Source organism: Scyliorhinus torazame, chromosome 8, assembly GCF_047496885.1.
Source record: "Scyliorhinus torazame isolate Kashiwa2021f chromosome 8, sScyTor2.1, whole genome shotgun sequence".
Taxonomy (NCBI): domain Eukaryota; kingdom Metazoa; phylum Chordata; class Chondrichthyes; order Carcharhiniformes; family Scyliorhinidae; genus Scyliorhinus; species Scyliorhinus torazame.
In genome coordinates, this window is record NC_092714.1 from 105,457,691 (window position 1) to 105,478,455 (window position 20,765).

At 47.9% G+C, this 20,765-nt stretch overlaps 1 protein-coding gene across 13 annotated transcripts in view; it reads right to left on the reverse strand.

Moving 5' to 3' along the window:
* Positions 1 to 20,765, reverse strand: part of dmd (dystrophin) — a 3,042,490-nt gene that overhangs the window by 2,542,015 nt on the left and 479,710 nt on the right. The window lies entirely within an intron of this gene.

A 20,765-nucleotide genomic window follows, 5' to 3' on the forward strand; every position in this document is an offset into this window, starting at 1 on the left:
CAGTGAACCTATAGAAAATGCCTTTTTTCAAAAACACTTCAGTTTTTGCTGAAGACATCTACTTTTGAATACATAGCTGTAATTTTTTTTAGGATGGGAGCAAATTCAAGTGTTTTCTGAGGTACAAAAAATATTTTGACAAAATATATTTTAAACAAAGCATACCAAACGTAAAATATTATTAATGTTTCTCAGTTAAATCATGGAACAAAGGATAAACCATTTGATTGCAGGCCAATCAGTCTAAACTTCATTGGTTGGAAAACTACTGGGTACTCTGTTCAAGAACTAAACAAATTCTTACTTAGAGAAGCACACGTGAATATGGGACAGCCATTGTGGTGAACCACTGTAATAGGAGATGTAAGGTAGAACCTGCACTACAGGTTCGCCGGTAGCTCCTGCCGGCTGGCTCCGCCCACGGAGAACTGTATAAATATGCATGACCTCCAGTGCCCTGCCATTTCGCCAGCTGCAGCAGGAGGCCACGCATCTGACTGTAATAAAGCCACAGTTATACCCAACTTTAGTCTTTGTGAAATTGATCGTGCATCAGCCATCAAAGAAAGTCATATCTGACTAACCTGATTAAGTTTTTAGATAAAGTAACGGGAGTTGATGAAGGTACTGCTGTAGATGTTGTATATATGAACTTTCAAAAGGCACTTGATAAAGTACCGCATCATGAACTTATTGGAAAATAAAAACACATGGAACTAAAAGGGGGATTACTTGAGTATAGGATGTATGTTTAAATGATCCTAATGCCACACATCCCAAGTGGATTCCCGTGGGTAGGCGTGCTATGTAGCATGGGGCATATTGCCTAGAATTCCAATCAGACCGTGATACCTGGACACTGTGCCTAAACCACAGATGCAGCAGCCAACATCCTAACACCCAGGGGCTGGGCAACAGCCCTGGGACATTTCCACGGCTGGGGAATGGGTGAGTCCAATGGGGGGGGGGGGACCTGCGCCCTGTCCAGGTTACATTATATGCGGGTGTCTGGGATGCAGGGTGTGGAGTCCAGTAAGCAGCGGCCCTCGCTGCGGCCGGGTGTGCGTAGGCAGGGCGTGCCGTGTTGCAGGGGGTGGGGTGGGTGGGAGGAGAGAAATGTGGGGACTGAAGGGTCCCGGGGTGAAAAATATTGCTGTTCGTCAGTCTCACACCCTCTCCAACCGAATTCCTTACATATATTGAATGGTATGGATGATATTTGGGCCTCGCTGAACTTGTCCTAGTGGCGCCAGAGAAGGCGGCAGCAGCAACAGTGTCGTCCACGTGCAGGGTTCCCCCCCCCCCCCCACACACTCTGAGGACCCGGCCGTCCATCAGTCAAGGTGAGACCCAGAAGGGGAGGCTCACAAAGGCCATAGGTGTACAAGTGTCGCTGGTCTTTTGAGCAGATGGCAGATAGCACGTGCCACAGGAGGCTCCACCTGAACAAACAGGCAGTGCGGCACCTCGCGGACTTGGCACCGTGTGGAAGAGGACATCCACTCCCGGTGGCCAACAATGTCACCGCAGTCTTGAACCTCTACACCTCAGGATCATTCCAGGGCTTGAGCAGGGACTTGTGCCGTATCTCTCAAGCTACAACCCACAGGTACATCCTATAGGCCACGGATGCCCTGTTTGCCTGGGCAGCGAACTGTATAATCTTTGACACGGACCAAGCCCAACAGGATGCTTAGACAGCAGGATTCTTCGTGATCACCAGGATGCCCAGGTGCAGGGGCTCATAGATGGCACGTATGTCACCTTGTGTGCACCATGCCATCATAAAGTACTCTATGTCAACAGAAAGTGTAGCCACCTAAAATGGATGATTCCTTATTAATTTGGCCAAAACCCGATTTAAAATGGCTAACCAAAAAGGCTGATGGGAAAAGCAGCCAACAGGACACAAACGGACAGCTGCAGACAGAATAGCGTATTTGGCTCTGGGGAAGTCGGCCCAGATCGATACTCAAGACTATTAGCAGCACATCAACCCAGACATCTGCAGTTTAATCGGCTATCCCCGGGAACAATTGCAACATATTAGCAATTGAATGCTGGGCCAGACCTGTCGGCGCCTGCAGTGTCCGAAACAAAGACAGGTGAACGACCACCCCCCGATCGAGGAATCGCCCCATTATTGGAGCATATCGAACCCAGTGATTGGGAACAAGTCCAATCACTTGGGACTCAGGGTCAAGGGCCGCCCCGAGAGGCGGGAAGCCCCTGGGCCCTATAAAGTGAGGGGCCAAGTTCAGATCTCTCTCTCTCCCTTCTTCACCTGCTCGCGACCTTCGCAAGAACCTTCAACAAAGAACCGTAAGTTTGACTCCAGCGATCGCTACCCGATAAAGACTCCTAGCCATCGACCAGCATCAGCCTTTGAATCCCGCGGGCCAGGTCCGATTCGATAAGCCAGTCGTTTCCCTGACCTGGTGGGCCCTTCCTAAAGTTAAGTATTGGCCAGTAGTGGTACGTTTCGATATAGATAGTAGGTTTATTGTGTAAGCATTAATTGTTGTATATAATAAATGACCGTTGATTTCAATCTTACTAAGCGGTGTGCTGACTTATTAATCATAACTCGAGCTTGAACCACGTGGCGGTATCAGAAAGATACCTGGCGACTTGTGAGCAAAGGTGAAATAATCAGAGCTAATAAACTCAGGCTAAAAAGAGCAACAAAAGGGGTTCCACTCCCTGAACATCCAACTCGTGTGCAACCATCACTTTAAGAACATGCACGTGTGTGCATGCTTCCCAGAGTGTGTGCACAACAGTTACCTCGTGGGGCAGACAGACATTCCCGGCCTCTTCAAGGACCATCCCAGAATAGCCGGTTGGGTCTTGGGAGACAAGGGGAACCCGCTTAGGACCTGGATGACACCAGTATGAAGGCCAGTGACCAAGGCAGAGACCCGGTACAATGAGGCCCGTACAGCCAACCGGACTGTCATTGAGCGGTACATCGGTCTGCTCAAAATGCAATTCCGTTTCCACGATCGCTCGTGGTGCCTGCAGTACACCACAGGAAGGTCACCCACTTTGTGGTGGTCTGCTGTGTCCTCCACAATCTAACACAGCAGTGGGTCGAAGTGCTGGAGGTGAGGGAGGAGGAATATGTGGCTCCCTCCGAGGATGAGGAAGCTGCGGACCAGAAGGGACTGGAGGACGATCCCGGGGGAGGGGGGGGGGGTAGGAGAACTGGAGGACAGGTGGCAGCAGCGAGGATCCGGAAAATTCATAGGGTCAGTGAGGCCGCGATCGTCGCCCGCTTCACATAGGATGTGGGGCCTCATCCATCATTCACTCCCCCACCTCTTCTCCCTCCACCCATCCCTTTGCACCCCCCCCCAACCCCCAACTTCACCATCCTCATTTCTCCCTCCCCCCCCCCCCCACCCCCCCCCCCAAGGTCTGTGTTATATCAATCCAGGGTGCTGGGACTATGTCGGCATTGTCAGTGGGTCATTTTTGAGGGCAGGGGTTGATGATAACCCGCAGACAACTGAACGCAGGAGGTCCTCATTCTATGCCATAGTCTGACCTCTGCCCGTCTGCTTTGTGCTCACCAACACCCATCACTTGCACGCGGTGTGAGGGGGAGGTGCGGCATGCTAGGGGTCCACGACCCCCATGTCTGGGAAGATGGCCTGCCCGCATTGTGGATGAAAGTGCCAGAAGCGTACTACTGGTTGAGGTGAAGGTTTTTTAATGTCTCACACAAGTGTCCACCATTGTCCCACTCTCCCAATGGTGCCGCCCCACTCTGCCCACCACCCCCTCACCCACCCACCCACCACTCCTCCCAATGCACACTCCCTTCCCCCCCCCCTCCCGTGCCCTATTCGTGCCAAGCCCTCCGTGCTCTACCGCTGTATCTAGGTGTTTCCCCAGGATGTACATCACAGACAGAGGCAGCCTGCTGATTACCCTGTCCCGTAGCCTTCAATGCCCCTGGCAGACATCCTCTGGGGCCAGCACTTGTTGCCGGCATGTACCGGGTGCTAACTGCGACACGCAACGTCCTCAAAGGGTGGAACTCGGGGATCTGGTGGCCACCTTCACCACTCCACAGATTGGGTCCGTGTTGGCAACCAGCGTGCCCTCCTCCCGGTCAGTGTCTATAGGGCCCTGGGGTTCACCTCGGAGTGGAGGGGCAGCTGGATTGAGCCCCTGCATCATCTGGCCCTGCCAGCCCTGGCGCCTCCCCAATGTCTGCACCATAGTGTTGATTCTTTCGGTGATGCTGCTCAGTGACTGGGACATGGTCTGCACCGTCTCGGCAATGCCCGCCTGAGTCTGGGACAAACTTTGCAGCGTCTCGGCTATTCCCATCTGAGACTGGAACATGTCCCGCAGCACCTTATCAAGGGCCGCCTGTTACTGGGTCACGTCCCCCAGCAATTCGGACAGTCTACCGAGGCCTTCAGCCATGGCTGTCACTGATTGAGCCAAGCCTTGGACTCCTCCACTCATGCTGCTGAGGTCATTCACCACACCCTCCACTGTGGTTGCCACCATCGCAAAATTGGCCATGCATCGCCGGCGCCTTCTCCTGCACCCATTGCCTCTTTTTAAAAAATAATCTTTATTGTCACAAGTAGGTTTACATTAACACTGCAATGAAGTTACGGTGAAAGGCCCCTAGGCCACATTCCAACACCTGTTCGGGTACACAGAAGGAGAATTCAGAATGTCCAAATAACCTAACAGAACATCTTTCGGGACTTGTGGGAGGAAACCGGAGCACCTGGAGGAAACCCACGCAGACGGGGAGAACGTGCAGACTCCACACACAGTGACCCAAGCCGGGAATCAAACCTGGGACCCTGGAGCTGTGAAGGAACAATGCTACCCACTGTGATACAATGCTGCCCTGCTGGGACCCTCTCTGAAATCTCAGCAGCACCCTATCATCTTCATCAGCTCCGAGTAACCCTGTTCCACAGGCACAGCATTTGACCGGAACCCTGCTAGGTCCTGGGATCCAGCAGACCTCTGCGGGGATGGTGTGATCCCAACTCACCCGTGCGGCCTTGTGTAGGTCATTGATCTTCTTGCGCCACTGGGTGCCGGACCTCCTGGCCACGTTGCCCGAGCTGACAGCCATTGCCACTTCCTTCGAGGCAGCACGGACTGCCCTGTGGCTTACCCTCCGGGACCCCCTTGGGAACAGAATCTCCCTCCTGGCCTTAACTGCCTCTTGGAGTCTCCCCAGGTTTGCATTCCCGAATCATGGGTCCATTCGAATCGGCGCCATGGCTGCGAGCTGAGTGGGGTTCGGCTCTACAAGAGCAGTTTAAGTGCTGCTCTACCTTGCCAGCAGGGGACTGGCGAGTGCTATCCTGGCGAATCAGCTGGTGAGAAATGATTTGTGACGTGAAGCCCATGGGGCCTTCTTAGATGGACCAATTAACGTTGGATTGTGGTTCCAGCCTCACCGGGCTGAACACCAGGAAGCTCGCAGCAGTTCCCGTTCGCTACCACACTTAGAAACTTTTCCATCGAACGCACCCCATGTGTTTAAAATTATTTTTTCAGGACGAGAGAAGATTTCAGAAGCAATTATCACTTCCCACACATCAGTAAAATCTCAATTACTCCTGACAGTATAAGTCCCAACATTTTTAACAGTCCTAACTGAGAGAATAGCAAGAAATTACCCTAAGTTCATGCCATTACATCTGCATCTAATCAGGTAACACTGGCGAATAACGTAACAGCGCAGCCTGTGAAGGAGTCGGGTGTTACTGACAGCAATTTCCAGATTTCCATCTTTAACTGCACATGTATAGGTCTCAGAGGTTGTTATCTGTCTGACCCTGTAATAACAACCAGCTCTGACAGTCTTGCCCTTATTTATTTTGCGGAATCTGGGTCATCATATCTTGCAGTGCCTGTTAGTCATGAAAGGCTTAAAGAGAGCCCGTAGATAGCATGTTATTTAGTTTAAAGCTCATCTGAGCACCTATAAGGTCTTGCAAGAGCAGCATGCAACCTGAGCAATCCCTTCCATTGATCTAGTGTATCCTGGATCTGACGATGGCTAAGCATAGCATCAAATATTGTTATCTCATTAGAATGTCCTTCTAGGTCAGGCTAATTGCTTCACGACTTGGAATATATAGTGTTTATATAGATGTTTACACAGACATGGGAAAGAAAGAAATATAAATCAATGAAGGCTTTGGATCGGAATCAGGGAATCTAGCATTTGTTGGGCAAATCATCAAACCGCAAGATACCTTGGTCAGATGACTATTGATTTGATTTTATGTGCAGTGAATGTGGTCAAAACATTTTCCTCTGAATTTTCAATTTATATTATAAATCAATATTTTTCATAAATCTTCCCTCCAAAATAAAGCAATAATTCACTTGGGTGAAGTTTATAATGTTTCAGAAAAATTACAAACTTGTTTTTAAAACTGATCCTTCAACACGTACATTTTTAAATTAACAATAAGTCAAGGCCCAGAAAAGCTTACACCAATGTCCAAGGCTTCCTGAACATAGCAAATGTCACTTAAAGACAATGATCAGATTGAACCAGCCTGAGCAACATATGTGCGGTAACCATTTGCAATGAGTTAAATTTTCCTGCTCGTGGGACAGAGGATGGAAGCTTCAATTCCCGGCAAGCCTCGGGAGTTACGTGCATGCGGGGCTGGGAGCAGATACCACATTGCTGATCCAGCAATTAAAGAGCTCGGACACCCTGCCAGCAGTGTGCCTGTGTAAAAAGAAAAAATAAAGGTGCAAATACATGACTGGCAGTGGAACACAAAGTAGAGAAAAGCCCCATGCAGGGGACAGGAAGAAGGGACTGGATGAGTTTCAGACAGAGAACAGAGACAGAGGACAGGGAGAGGTCCCAGTTAGGAAGAAAGAGGAACAGAGGGAGAGGCTCCACTCAGAAAAAGGACCAGTGAGGGCTTGTGAGTTGCCTCGGCAATCATGGAGAGCCAAGGAGAAGCCCTGGTATTTGAAAGAGGCATAAGAAGGTTAGTGGTTCTGTACTGTGGGCCATTGGAGAAAAGGTACCCCTTTAGAGCAGTCATATTCTGCTTGGCATGGCAAAAGAGCTGAAGTTGCGCTTGTGAATTGGTGCTTGAATGCAGACTCGGGAATACAGAGAAATGGAATCTCAGGAAAAAAAATTGAAACCCTGGAAGCTGTACCATTGTTGAGGTTGTCCAAGCTGGAGCAGCATTGAGAGAATTCCAAGGCAAGATTTTCGAAGATGAAGACTGTATTACCTCACGAGAGACAGAGTTTCAACAAGATTGTGAGTCAACCAATGTTTACGGACGTCTGGGTCTGAAAAATCCACGGAATCAGTCTTGGTCACATCTGGTATTTGTTGTGTACTACGGTGTGTTCAACCACAGATTATCTGTTACTTGACATGTACCACTTATCAATGCTGAATGTTAAGACTCAAGACAGATATTGTAAATGGTTTTATCTTTGTGAAAGATAGTTGACTTGAGTTTAGTTTGTTATGATCCTGGCTAGCATGGTAACTGTACTGCATCAGCTTGACTAGGGGTGCCGCGAGTTTTCAAGCGCAAGCTTTATCTTTTCCATCGACCTGTTGGGCTCCCCTATAATTTTTTTTAAAAAAAATCTTTTATTGTCATTCCTCATATTTATAAACGATTGTATATATACACAGCACATTTTTCTTACCCGCATTAATTTATTTTAATGTACAGAGGTTTATTTTGCCTTTCATTGAATTGACCCTATATACATTTTGCCATCCTTGGATCGGTCTATGGTCCATCCCCCCCGCCTCCCCCCCCCCCCCCCACCCCATCCTCCCCCCTCCCCTTTGGCTTCAGCTGTGTTTTGCTTTTATTTTCAGGTAAAAAAGGCGGGGTTACCGTTTCTTCTCTTCTTTTGTGATTTCCCCACCTTCCTTCCACCTACCCCCCCTTGCCCCCCCTCGTCCTGACTGTCAGCGATGTAGCCATCTGGGATGGCCACGTCCCGATTCCAAAATGGACACTTTGCAAAGAATGCAGGGAAAATTGGACCAATACCAAAAAAGCAAGCAGGTGCAAGGTCTATCTGTTGATTAGAGCTGTAGCTCTCAGACAAGACCGATACTGCAGAACCATCTACATACTAATGAGCCATCCCCGGGAACAAAAGGCAACATTTAGGTAAACAATGCTAAGACAGACACCCCGGCGCCAGAGACTAAAACAAAGCAGGCCAACGGCCACCTAGGACACGCCCAGCAATCAGGGAACCCACCCCTCTATTGGAGGAAAATCGATAAGAACGATTGGGAAACGGCCCAATTAATTGGGGCCAGGTTCAAGACCTGCCCAAAAGCGCGCGAAGCCCTATTGAGTATCAAAAGGACTCCCCAAGAGAGAATCGCTCTCCAAGCCTTGGCTCTCAGCAAGGAGAGACCTGCCAAAGCTATGCCAGACCAAGTAAATTCCAAGTCAATTCACGCTACGAGATTGACGCTCCTAGTTGCTATCCTGTAAACAGCTCAACCTAGGAGCCTCAGAACCGAGCAACGGCCATTGTTCCACTGACTGAGTGGGCACCCGAAGCTAAGTATAGGCTTAAGAACCTGGCTGGTCAGGTTCCACTTGTTGATCTGTATCCAGTCTCTGGCTATCTGGATCCCCAAGTAACAGAATCTGTTCTGGGCCATTTTAAAAGGGAGCCCCTCCAGCTCTGCCCCACCGCCCCCCCATTTGGGTTCACTGGTATTGCCTCACTTTTGCCCAAGTTAAGGTTGTCGTCCGAAAAGGTTCCAAACTCTTTCAGGATTTGCAATATTGCCTTCAGTTCCTCCTGTGGCTTCGAGACATAGAGGAGCAGGTCATCTGCATAGTGTGAGACTCTGTGCTCTGTCTCCTATCTGGATTTCCTTCCAGTTTTTCTCATCCCACCGGGCTATCGCCAGGGGTTCGATCGCGAACAAGAGTGGGGACAGGGAGCAGCCCTGTCTTGTTCCTCTCTGGAGCTGAAAGTATTCAGAACTGGTGGTGTTAGTTCGGACACTCACTTTAGGAGCGTCACCCAGGCGGTGAACACCTCTCCTCGCCCAGACCTTCCCAGTAACTCGAGGAGGTAGTTCCATTCGACTCTGTCGAAGGCCTTTTCTGCATCCAGAGATACGATCACCTCTGGTGTTCTCTCCCCCTTGGAGGGGGGGTGGGGGGGTGTAATTATTACATTCAGCAGCCGCCTGATGTTCGCTGTGAGCTGCCTACCCTTGACAAAGCCCGTTTGGTCCTCTGCGACCACCTCCGGTATACAGCACTCCACCTTTTGCGATTATTTTCAGGTCCACATTCAGCAGTGAAATGGGTCTGTATGATCCACATTCCGTTGGGTCTTTTATCTTTTTTGGGTATCAGTGTAATTGTGGTCTGCGCTAGCATGGGGGGGGTAGGTTGCCCCCTGTCAGTGAGTCCACGAACATGTCCCTTAGGTGTGGGGCCAGGACTGGTGTGAATTTATTGTAGAAGTCCGCCGGGAACCCGTCAGGTCCCAGTGCCTTCCCCGCCTGCAAGGATCTGATGCTCTCCATGATTTCTCCCAGATCTATTTGTGCTTCCAGCTCCCCCCCCCCCCCCCCCCCCACCCCCACCCCCGGCCCGGTCGGTCTTCCCCCACGATTGGTAGTTCCAGTCCGTCTGGGAACTGTTTCATCTTCATGTCCCCGTTGGGGGGCTCGGAGGTGTACAGTCCCGGTAGAAGGTTTCAAATGCCCACTGATCTCCTTTGGCTGTTATCAGTCTGCCTCTGCTATTCTTAACCTGCGCTATTTCCCTCTGTTGCCTGCTTTCTCAGCTGGTGAGCCACTAGGGGGCCAGCCTCTTCTCCATGTTCGTAGAAGGTCCCCAGTGTCTGGCAGAGTTGTGCACTGCTTTCCTCGTGGATAGCAGGTTAAAGTTCATTTGCAGCTTTTTCCTCTCCGCCAGTAGCTCTACGGTCGGTGCCTCAGAGTATTTTCTGTCGACTTCCAGAATGGAGTCTACCAAAAGTTGTCTGGCCACCCTCACGTCCCTTTCTCTGCTTGCCTTGTAGGCTTTGATCTCTCCTCTAATCACAGCCTTCAGTGCCTCCCAAAACATGGAGGGTGAGGCCTCCCCGTTTTGGTTGTTACTAACATAGTTGCCTTTGGCCCGCGATATTTTTTGCCAGAAGGCCTCATCGGCCAGGAGGTCCGTGTCCAGCCTCCACGTGGGGCGCTGGGCACAGCCTGTCTCCAACCTCACATCCATGTAGTGTGGAGCGTGGTCAGATATAACGATCGCTGAGTACTCCGCTCCCGTGATCCCTAGAAGCACCGATTTCCCCACTGCAAAGAAGTTGATACAAGTGTGCACCTTGTGCACTTATGAAAAGTATGAGAATTCCTTTTCTCCTGGGTGCAGAAACCTCCATGGGTCCAAAACCCCCATCTGCTGCATAAAAGTTCCTAGTTCCCTTGCCATGCAAGTCTTTTTCCCTGTTCTGGGATTTGATCGGTCGGTCAGTGGGTCCTACACGCAGTTAAAGTCGCCCTTCATAATCAATCGGTGTGTGTTAATGTCGGAGATTTCCTTCCCAATTGGGAACATAGACGTTTACCAGTACGACCGGTGTCCCTTCCAGCACACCACTGACCATGACGTACCGTCCCTCTAGATCCATAACTGTCTTGGTTTCTGTGAACCTCGTCTTCTTGTTACTTAGTATTGAAACCCCCCTAGCTCTCGTCCCGTAATATGAATGATACGTCTGTCCCACCCAGCCCTTCCTTACCAGCAGTCGGTCTTTCTCCCTCAGGTGCATCTCTTGTAAGTAGATTATGTCTGCTTTTAAGGCTTCTTAGATCTGTGAAGACTCTGGAACTGTTCACTGAGCCGTTGAGTCCCCTTATGTTCCAGGTAATAATTCTGGTGGGGAGTTTCTGACACACCCGGTCCTGCGGGATCACCCATACTTACCTGGTGGACGAGTCCCTGCACTCTGGGGTTTCCTTTTGTCACCAGCAGGTCGGGCCCCAGCGCTGCGGGGTTTCCCTTTGTCCAGGGGGCACCCAACATGGCGGGCAGCTTTGTGTACGCCACGTGGATGCGCCCCTGCACTCCGGGATCTCCCTTCACCCTGATGCCCTCCCGAGTGGCTGTTTGCGGCGCCATCTTCCTCGTCTTGCTCCATGCCTGTCGAGGCCTGTGACCGTTCTGTTTCTCTACCTCAACCTACTCCTTGCTTCTTTTTTGTTCTGCACTCCCCCCTCCCCCCCCAGTCCCTCTGTCTCCCCCCTGTGTTCTTCACCCCTTCTGCCCTGTTCTCCCCCCCCTTTTGTGCCAGACGTTCCCTCTCCCCTGAGAGGCCCCCTTTCTTTCTGCCCTCCCGTGTTGGCCCTCCTCCCTAGGACGATGGCTCCCCTTTCAGTACTTGCCCAGCTTTGGCCCTGCTTTACCTTCCTCCTTCCACCCCTTATCTCGCCCTCATGTCTGCTTATCTCACCCTCGCTCCCCTTGTTACATAGACATGCATAGAATTTACAGTGCAGAAGGAGGCCATTCGGCCCATCGAGTCTGCTTCTGCTCCCTCTCATCAGATTGAGGGAAGAGATGAGCCCAAAAACAAGGCAGCACAGTCCCATGTAAAACAGAAAACAAATATGTACAGTTCATGATATTATTCTGTTTGCGGTCTGTCCTCCGCTCTTTGTTCCCATTCTTTTAATATCCCAAATCGCACCCCATTTTTGTAGAGTGCTTATTTTGCCCTGTTGAACTCCTTTTTGCCAGGTCCGCCCCAATGTCTTGGCGCACCCTTATCTTCTTCCCTTCCCACATGCACAATTTTGTCTGACGAGCCCACCTTCGGATTTTTTCCCCCAGTCCTGGCACCGTTGCAGCTTCGCGATAATCGCTCTGGCTGCTCCCCGGCTTTGGGCCTGGGTTGAAGCGACCTGTGCGCCCTGCCCATTTCTAGGGGGTTTGGAAAGCACCCCCCTCCCTCCCCCCAAACTAGCTTGTCCAGCATTTGGCGATGTAGCCCATTGGGTCTCTGCCCTCTAGCAGACCCACTATTCTATTTTTCTGCCATCTGGACCTGTTTTTCTGGTCCTCCGCTTTCCCGCTTAGGCTCGCTTGGGTTATCATCCTTCTCACCTCGGTTTCCAGAGCTACAATCCTGTTGCTCTGGTCCGAAGTGGTCTTCTCCAACTCCCAAAATTGTTTTCTCCTGCACCTCCACCTTCCTTCCCAGGCCTTTGATGGCTCGGTGCATTTTATCTGTCGCCTCTGAAAGCACCTCCTTTCATCATCATGTGGCGCTCCGTCCTGATCACCTCCTTTATGGTACTTAGCTCCCTTTTCAGCACCTTTTCGTGCCCGGCCAAACACCTATTCAGCATCTCTGTGGCTTTGGGGACTTAAACAAACACATCTATTTATAGGTCTTGAACGCAAGTTCAAAGTAAAAATTAGGAACAATATCGCGATCCCCGATGGGAGCTCCTCCACGTGCAGCCTCTCCTCTGAACACACCGGGGCCAGTTTCAAATCTTTCTTTCTCCTTTCCCCCTCAATGAAAAACGGAGAAAGGAAAAAGCCGGAGCAGAGAACAACAAAAGGATCGAACTCCGGTGATTTCCACCCACCCCCACCCCCACTCGTAAAGATCCAGAGTTAACGACGACGGAACCAAAGTCCAGCAGATTTTCTCTTTTAAGAGCGAAAGTCAAAGAACGTCTCCGATATTTTTTTCTTCTTCCTTTCTTCCCCGAAAGAAAGAGCGACCACCTCCTACCTATTGCCCGGAAGTCAGACTCCCCTATAATTGAGGGTATGGTTGTTCATGGAGCTCCTTCCTTCAGTTAGCGAATTGCACACTACCATGCACAACTGGACGTGGCAAGCTGCAGAGCTTTGATCCGATATGTTTGTTGTTGGATCTCTTAGTTCTGCCTCAATTCCAGAGCTTAGGGTTTTGGTGCTAAAGAAACGCCGTCCAAGGTGGAGCAATGAAAATCAGGAACCACAAGTGGGTCATCCCACCAATACAGACTGCTGACTGCACACAACTGACAAGGCGTCGAAGTAGGAGATTGGTGCTTCCAAGCTGAGCTCAGGTGACAGAGAGGTTGGCAGTCTCAATTCCGCATTTCTTGGAAAGATGGTGCTCACATGAACTTGGACCTGCAAGTTGATTCTTCAAGTGGACATCCAAGTACATTTCAAATGTGGTGAGACTTTCTGTCTCTACTGCCTTAGAGGCAGAAAGTTCCAGGCCCCCAACATTCTCTGGATGAAAAAATGTTTCCTCTTCTCATCTCTGCTCGAATTCTTCTCCCAATTCCTTTAAATTTATTCCCCCTGGTTTTTAACCCCTCTAAGGTAAATAAATCACCTCAATTTATTCTATCTAAGCCTCACAATTTTATACACCACAATTAAGTCACCCATCAACCTCTTTTGTTCCAAGTAAACAATCCCAGCCTGTCCAATCTTTCCTCATAGTTAAAATTTTCCAGTCCTGCCAACATCCTCATAAATTTCCTCTGCACCCCTTCGCGAGCAATCACATCTCTGTAATGTTTGACCAGAACTTAGTTATGCATAACTAGCATAACTATGCTATAACTTAGTTATAGCATAACCTCTCTGTTCTCTTATTCTGTGGGTCTGCTACTAAAATGAAAGCATGCTACATTCCTTCAGAACAAATTTACTGATCTGCGAACTTAAAGAATCTGCGGAGATAATAATAATCTTTATTGTTACAAGTAGGCTTACGTTAACACTGCAATGTAGTTACTGTGAAAAGCCCCTGGGCGCCACATTCCGGCGCCTGTTCGGGTACACGGAGGGAGAATTCAGAATGTCCAAAGTACCTAACAGCACGTCATTCGGCACTTGTGGGAGGAAACCGGAGCACCCAGAGGAAACCCACGCAGACACAGGGAGAATATGCAGACTCCGTACAGACAGTGACCCAAGCCAGAAATCAAACTTGGGGCTCTGCCGCTGTGAACCAACAAAACACTCGAAGGGCCCTCCCACTCCCCACACTACTTAGTATCCTTCCATTCATTGAATATTCCCTTGCCTTCTTGCACTCCAAAATGCATTCCCTCACACTACAGACTAAATTCCCATTTTCGACTTTTCTGCTCAACTGACCAAACCATCTATATCTTCCTGAAGGTTAAAGCTTTCCTCCTCCATTTGATTTCTGCCACAAAGCCAATTTTGGATCCAATTTGCCACTCTCACTTGGATTCCAAGGGCTTTTACTTTGTTGAGCAGCCTTTGAGCGGCTTGTGGTCTTTGTCAAAATCCTTGAGGAAAATCAATGCAGGCCACATCCACTACACTGCCCTCATCAATGCTACTTGTCACCTCCTCAAAAAAATTCAATCAAATTAATCTCACATGGCCTTCCTTAATAAACCCATGCTGACTTTCCTTGATTAATCTATGACTTTATAAATTAAGGTTTATACAGTCCTCAGAATTGATTCCAATAATTTGTCCACAACTGAATTTAAGATAACTAACCTATAATGACTCCGATTAACCCTTCCTCCCTTTTTAAACTACAGTACAATGGTGACAGTCCTCCAATCATATAGCACCCCTCCTGTAGCTAGAGGGGATTGGAATTTCATGGTCAGAGTCTCCAAAATTTCCCCCTTGCTTCTTTTAACACACAGGGGTATATTTAATCAGAGTCTGGCAATTTATTTACTTTCAAGAACATCAAACTTTTAATACTTTCACTCATACATAATGTTTATCCCATCCAACATTGTACACTCTTCCTCTTTAACTACAACCTCATCAGTATCCTGGCCTTTTGTGAAGGCAGCTGCAAAGCATTTTTTAACTGTGCAAATTTATTAACAACCTCTTGAGTTCTACCTATTCTTAGACGGGATCAAGACATCTTTAGCAATAATACAATTTATTGTTAAGTATGTATCTGGCAAAAAAACTATACTACTGCAGGATTTTTTCTTTAAACAACAAAATTATTTTGAATAGGAGGAAACTGGAGGATAGATAATCTTTGCATTGCTTTCCTTTTTAGCAAGATGAAACTGCAGCTGCAGACAGGCACATAAATCTTTACAGCTAAGTAGGTCATAAGACACGAAGAAGGCTTCTGATCAAATACAACTGTAATCCTGACATATTGCTCCATCCTGCTTTTCAATTGCAGTTTTCTTGCTTTCAGCCACATCACAGATTGATTAGTAATATTTTCTTTTCCGATTTCCAGTCATTTTGCTATTAGACATACAATAAACCTTTTCATATCCACATCTAAATTTAATATTTTAGCAACTAAGACATTTTTGTCATCATAGCGATGCAATAAGCCTTTCAGAAATTAAGCATTGTTGTTGTATCCCAAAAGCAACAGCTGAAAATGCCTCCTTTGCTTTTTTCCAATTAAAACAAAGACAAGTGTTTCATTTGCTATTCAGAATTTAATGCAGACTTTGGTCAAATTGTTGAAAATTTCAGATTAACTCTATTCCAGCCTATGTTAAGTTGTTCATAGTCACAGATTTTCATTGTCTAACTCAATGTTACAAATTTTCATTTACTAACTCCCATCTGTTTCCTTGTCATTTTAACAATGAATTGCCTCATGCCTTAGCACTCTCCACCTAAAACTGAAATCTTCCTATCGCGAGAACTTCCATACATTGTTGATGCTTTTATGCTTAATTGACCCAAATTGCAACAGAAACAAAGCACTTTTCTAAAAGGTGGCTTACATGTTAAATGAAAATTAACTGCTGAATTTAAAAAAAAAGTTTTTCAATTTTATAAGAGTTGCCTGAAATGGCTTTTATGTTTCCAGGAAATTACAAATAATTGAAAATTAAATTTTATTTTTGTAATTGCATCCTGTTTGAAGATATGTTTTAAAAAATACACTGGAGATTCTCCCAACCTTCCTATTTTCTCTCCCCCTGGGATATGATTGTACAAAACCTCATTGATATTTGGCCTGTCAAGCCATTCTTCAAGGACAAGGGAAAGCGGTGATGCCTGGAAGATAAACAACACAGGAACAATTTCAGCTACACCCAATTCAGATTTTGCTCAAAGTCAAATGCACATACAATCCAACTAACCACTGGATGGAAACCTGGACGCAGGATTCTGACCATATTGTCCCCTCCATTACCCAGGGCCACTCCAAACAGTTGCATTTCCCTCTCCATCTGCCAGCTGAGATTTTTAAAAAATATTTGATGGGATGTGAGCATTGTTGGGAAGGCGATTCCCCTTGAGAAGGTGATGACGATCTGCCTTCTTTAACCATGCTGGTATTGGTACATCCACAGTGCTGTTCGGAAGAGAGCTCCAATGTTTTGACCCAGCAACAGTGAAGAAATGATGATGTATTTCCAAGTAAGGATGGTGTGTGGCTTGGAAGGGAACTTGCAGGTGGTGGTGTTCCCATGTATCTGCTGCCATTGTCTTATCAGGTGGTAGAGGTATGGAATGTACCAAATGAGCCTCTGTGAGTTGTTGCAATGTATCTTGTATCTTGTACACACTGCTGCCACTGTGCACCGGCAGTGGGAGTGTATATAACGGTGTTGAATGGTGTGCTGACCAAGTGGGATGATTTTTCTTGGATGGAGTCAAGCTTCAAGTGTTGTTAGAGCTTCAATTCTTCAGGCAAGTGGAGAGCATTCCATCACACTCCTGACTTGTACCTTGCAAACAGTGGGAATGCTTTGGGGAATCCGGAAGTGAGTTACTCACTGCAGAATTCTCAGCCTCTCTCCTGCTCTTGGAGCTACAGTATTTAAATGCATCGCTTAGTTAAGTTTCCAGTCAACAGTCATCCACATGATGTTGACAGTGAGGGATTCAGAGGTGCTAATGCCATTAAACATCATAGAGAGATGGTTAGATTTTGTCTATTTGGAAATGGTGCTTGAATGGGCGGCACAGTGGCACAGTGGTTAGCACTACTGCCTCACAGCACCAAGGACTCGCGTCCGGGTCACTGTCCATGTGGAGTTTGCACATTCTTCCAGTGCCTCAGTGAATCTCACCCCCACAACCCAAAGATGTGCAGGGTAGATGGATTGGCCACGCTAAATTGGAAAAAAAAGAATTGGGTGCTCTAAATTTTTTAAAAAGGAAATGGTACTGGTATTGTGCACATGTTACTTGCCACTTGCCTGCATCATGTCCAGGTCTTGATGCATTTAGACTTCAGTATCTGAGGAATTGCAAATGCTATTTTACACTGAACTCTCCCACTTCAACCTTATGATGGAAGGAAGGTCATTGATAAAGCAGCTGAAGAAGGTCATTGATAAAGCAACTGAAGATGGTTTGACCTCGGGCATCCCCTGAGGATGCCCTAGGTCCAACCTCGGGCATCCTCCATCTCCCTGACTCTGCACCCAACCTTGGAACACCTATATAACAAAGACACCTATGTCAGACTCCTATTTATTGACTACAGCTCAGCCTTCAACACTATATTCCTACGAAACTCATCTTTGGACTCTGTGGCCTGAGCCTCGGCTCCTCCGTCTGTGACTGGAACCTGAACTTCCTAACCCACTGACCGCAATCAGTAAGGATAGGTAACATCACCTCCTCCATGATCATTCTCAACACCAGTGCCCCACAAGTCTGTGTCCTCAGCCCCCTACTATATACTCCTTATACACCTATGACTATGTGGCCAGATTCCCCTCAACCTCGATTTTCAAATTTGCTGATGACATCACCGTAGTGGGTCGGATCTCAAACAATGACGAGACAGAGTACAGGAATGAGATAGAAAATCTGGTGAACTGGTGCGACGACAATAATCTCTCCCTCAATGTCAACAAAATGAAGGAACTTGTCATCGACTTCAGGAAGCGTAGTGAAGAACATACCTTTGTCTACATCAATGGGAACAAAGTAGAAAGGGTCGAGAGCTTCATATTTTTGGGTGTCCAGATCACCAACAACCTGTCCTGGCCCCCCATGCTGACACTATATTTAAGAAAGCCCACCAACGACTCTACTTTCTCAGGAGACTACGACTCTCACCAACTTTTACAGATGCACCATAGAAAGCATTCTTTCTGGTTGTATCACTGCTTGGTATGGATCCTGCTCTGCTCAAGACTGCAGGAAACTGCAACAGATCATAAATGTAGCCCTTTCCATCACGCAAACCAACCCCCCATCCACTGATTCTGTCTACAATTCCCTCTGCCTCGGAAAGGCAGCCAGCATAATTAAGGACCCCACGCACTCAGGACATACCCTCTTCCACCTTCTTCTGTCAGGAAAAAGATTCAAAAGTTTGAGGTCACATACCAACCGACTCAAGAACAGCTTCTTCTCTGCTGCCATCAGACTTTTGAATGGACCTACCTCGTATTAAGTTGATCTTTTCTCTACACCCTAGGTATGACTGTAACATTACATTCTACAGTCTCTCCTTCCTTCCCTATATATGGTATGCTCTGTCTGTATAGCATCAAAGAAACAATACTTTTCACTGTATACTAATACATGTGACAATAATAAATCAAATCAAAGGAACTCATGAAACAATGTTCTGGGACTGGGATGTTTGGCTTCCAACAACCAAAACAATCTTTGTCGGTGCTAGGTATGAAAAGTAGTAGAGACTTAAGTTTTGCTAGGGCTCCTTGTTCCTACACTCGATCTAACCTCGATGTCAAGGGCAGTCGTTTTCACTTCGCCTCTGGATTACAGCTTTTTTTTTCCATGTTTGAACCAAAGCTGTTTGTTATGACGTCTGGATCCAAGTAGCCTTGCCAGAACCCAGATGAGCACTGCTTAGCAAATTACTGGCACATAAGTGCAGTTTTTTACACTGTCAACGACTCTTTCATCACTTTGCTGATGATCTTGCAGATGCACTTTCTCTGGGACTTTAATTAGCCAGATTGGGTGTGTCCTGCTTTTTTTCAAAATATTTTTATAAGGTTATTTGCAATTTTTATAATAATAATAACGACATAAACATGGTACAATAAACATTTCCACCCCCATCACAATCTTCACACGCCCCAACCATAAAACAACAGTTTGGCCCTCCAGCAGCCCCCACCCCTTTGGCATTCTGCTTCTGACATTTTAATTTTCTCCGAGAAAGTCGACGAAAGGCTGCCACCTCCAGGTGAACCCTAACATTGACCCTCTTAAGGCGAACTTTATTTTCTCGAGACTGAGAAACCCAGCCATGTCACTAACCCAGGTCTCTGCACTCGGGGGCTTCGAGTCCCTCCACATTAATAAGATCCGTCTCCGGGCTACCAAGGAGGCAAAGGCCAAGATGTCAGCCTCTTTCGCCCCCTGAACTCTCGGCTCTTCTGACACTCCAAAGATCGCCACCTCTGGACTCGGCACTAACCGTGTTTTGAGTACCGTGGGCATCGCTTTAGCGAAGCCCTGCCAAAACCCTCTAAGCTTCGGGCATGCCCAAAACATGTGAACATGATTTGCTGGGTTTCCCACGCATCTCACACACCTATCCTCTACCCCGAAAAACTTGCTCATCCGGGCCACCGTCATGTGTGCCCAGTGGACTACCTTGAACTGTATCAGGCTAAGCCTGGCACATGATGAGGATGTATTAACCCTGCTTAGGGCATACGTCCACAGACCCGCCTCTATCTCTCTCCCAAGCTCGTCTTCTCACTTGCCCTTGAGGTCCTCTACCGGAGTTTTCTCCAATTCCAAAAGTTCCTGGTAAATATCTGATACCTTCTCCTCTCCCACCCATGTACTGGAGACCACTCTGTCCTGTATCCCCCGTGGCGGCAGCAGCGGGAAGGCCGGAACCTGCCTTCTCAAGAAGTCTTGTACCTGCAGATACCTAATCCCATTCCCTGCTGGCAATTCAAATTTATCTTCCAAGACTTTCAAACTGGGGAAGCTCCCATCTATAAATAGATCCCCCATCCTCCTAATTCCTGCCTTTTGCCATCTCCGGAACCCACCATCCAGCCTACCCAGTAGAAACCGATGGTTATGATAAATCGGGGTCCAAACCGATGCTCCCTCCACACTCTTATATCTCCTCCACTGCCCCCAAATTCTCAGAGCTGCCACCACCACCGGACTTGAGTATCGGGCCGGTGAGAATGGAAGAGGTGCCGTTATCAGTGCCCCCAAACTTGTGTCTTTACATGACGCCGCCTCCATTCGCTCCCCCACCCCCCCACTACCCACTTCCTAATCATGGCTCTATTAGCCGCCCAGTAGTAATTACAAAAGTTTGGCAGCGCCAACCCACCCTCCCCCGACTGCGCTCCAGCAACACTTTCTTCACTCGCCGTGTTTTACCCACTCACACAAAGCCCGCAATAACCTTATTTACCCGTTTAAAAACGGCCCTTAGGATGAAGGTGGGGGGGCACTGAAAGACAAACAGAAATCTGGGAGGATCGTCATTTTCACGGTATGTACCCTCCCCGCCAGTGATAGCGGGAGCATGTCCCAGCTCTTAAAGTCCTCTTTCATTTCATATACGAGCCGGGATAGGTTTAACTTGTGCAGTGCCTCCCATTCCAGAGCCACCTGGATTCCCAGATATCGGAAGCTCCTTCCTACCATTCTAAACGGCAGCTCTCCCAGACTCTTCACCTGCCCTCTCGCCTGTATCGCGAACATCTCGCTTTTCCTCCCATGTTCAATTTATACCCCGAGAAATTACCAAATTCCCTCGGGTCTGCATAACTTCCCCCATTGCCTCCAACGGGT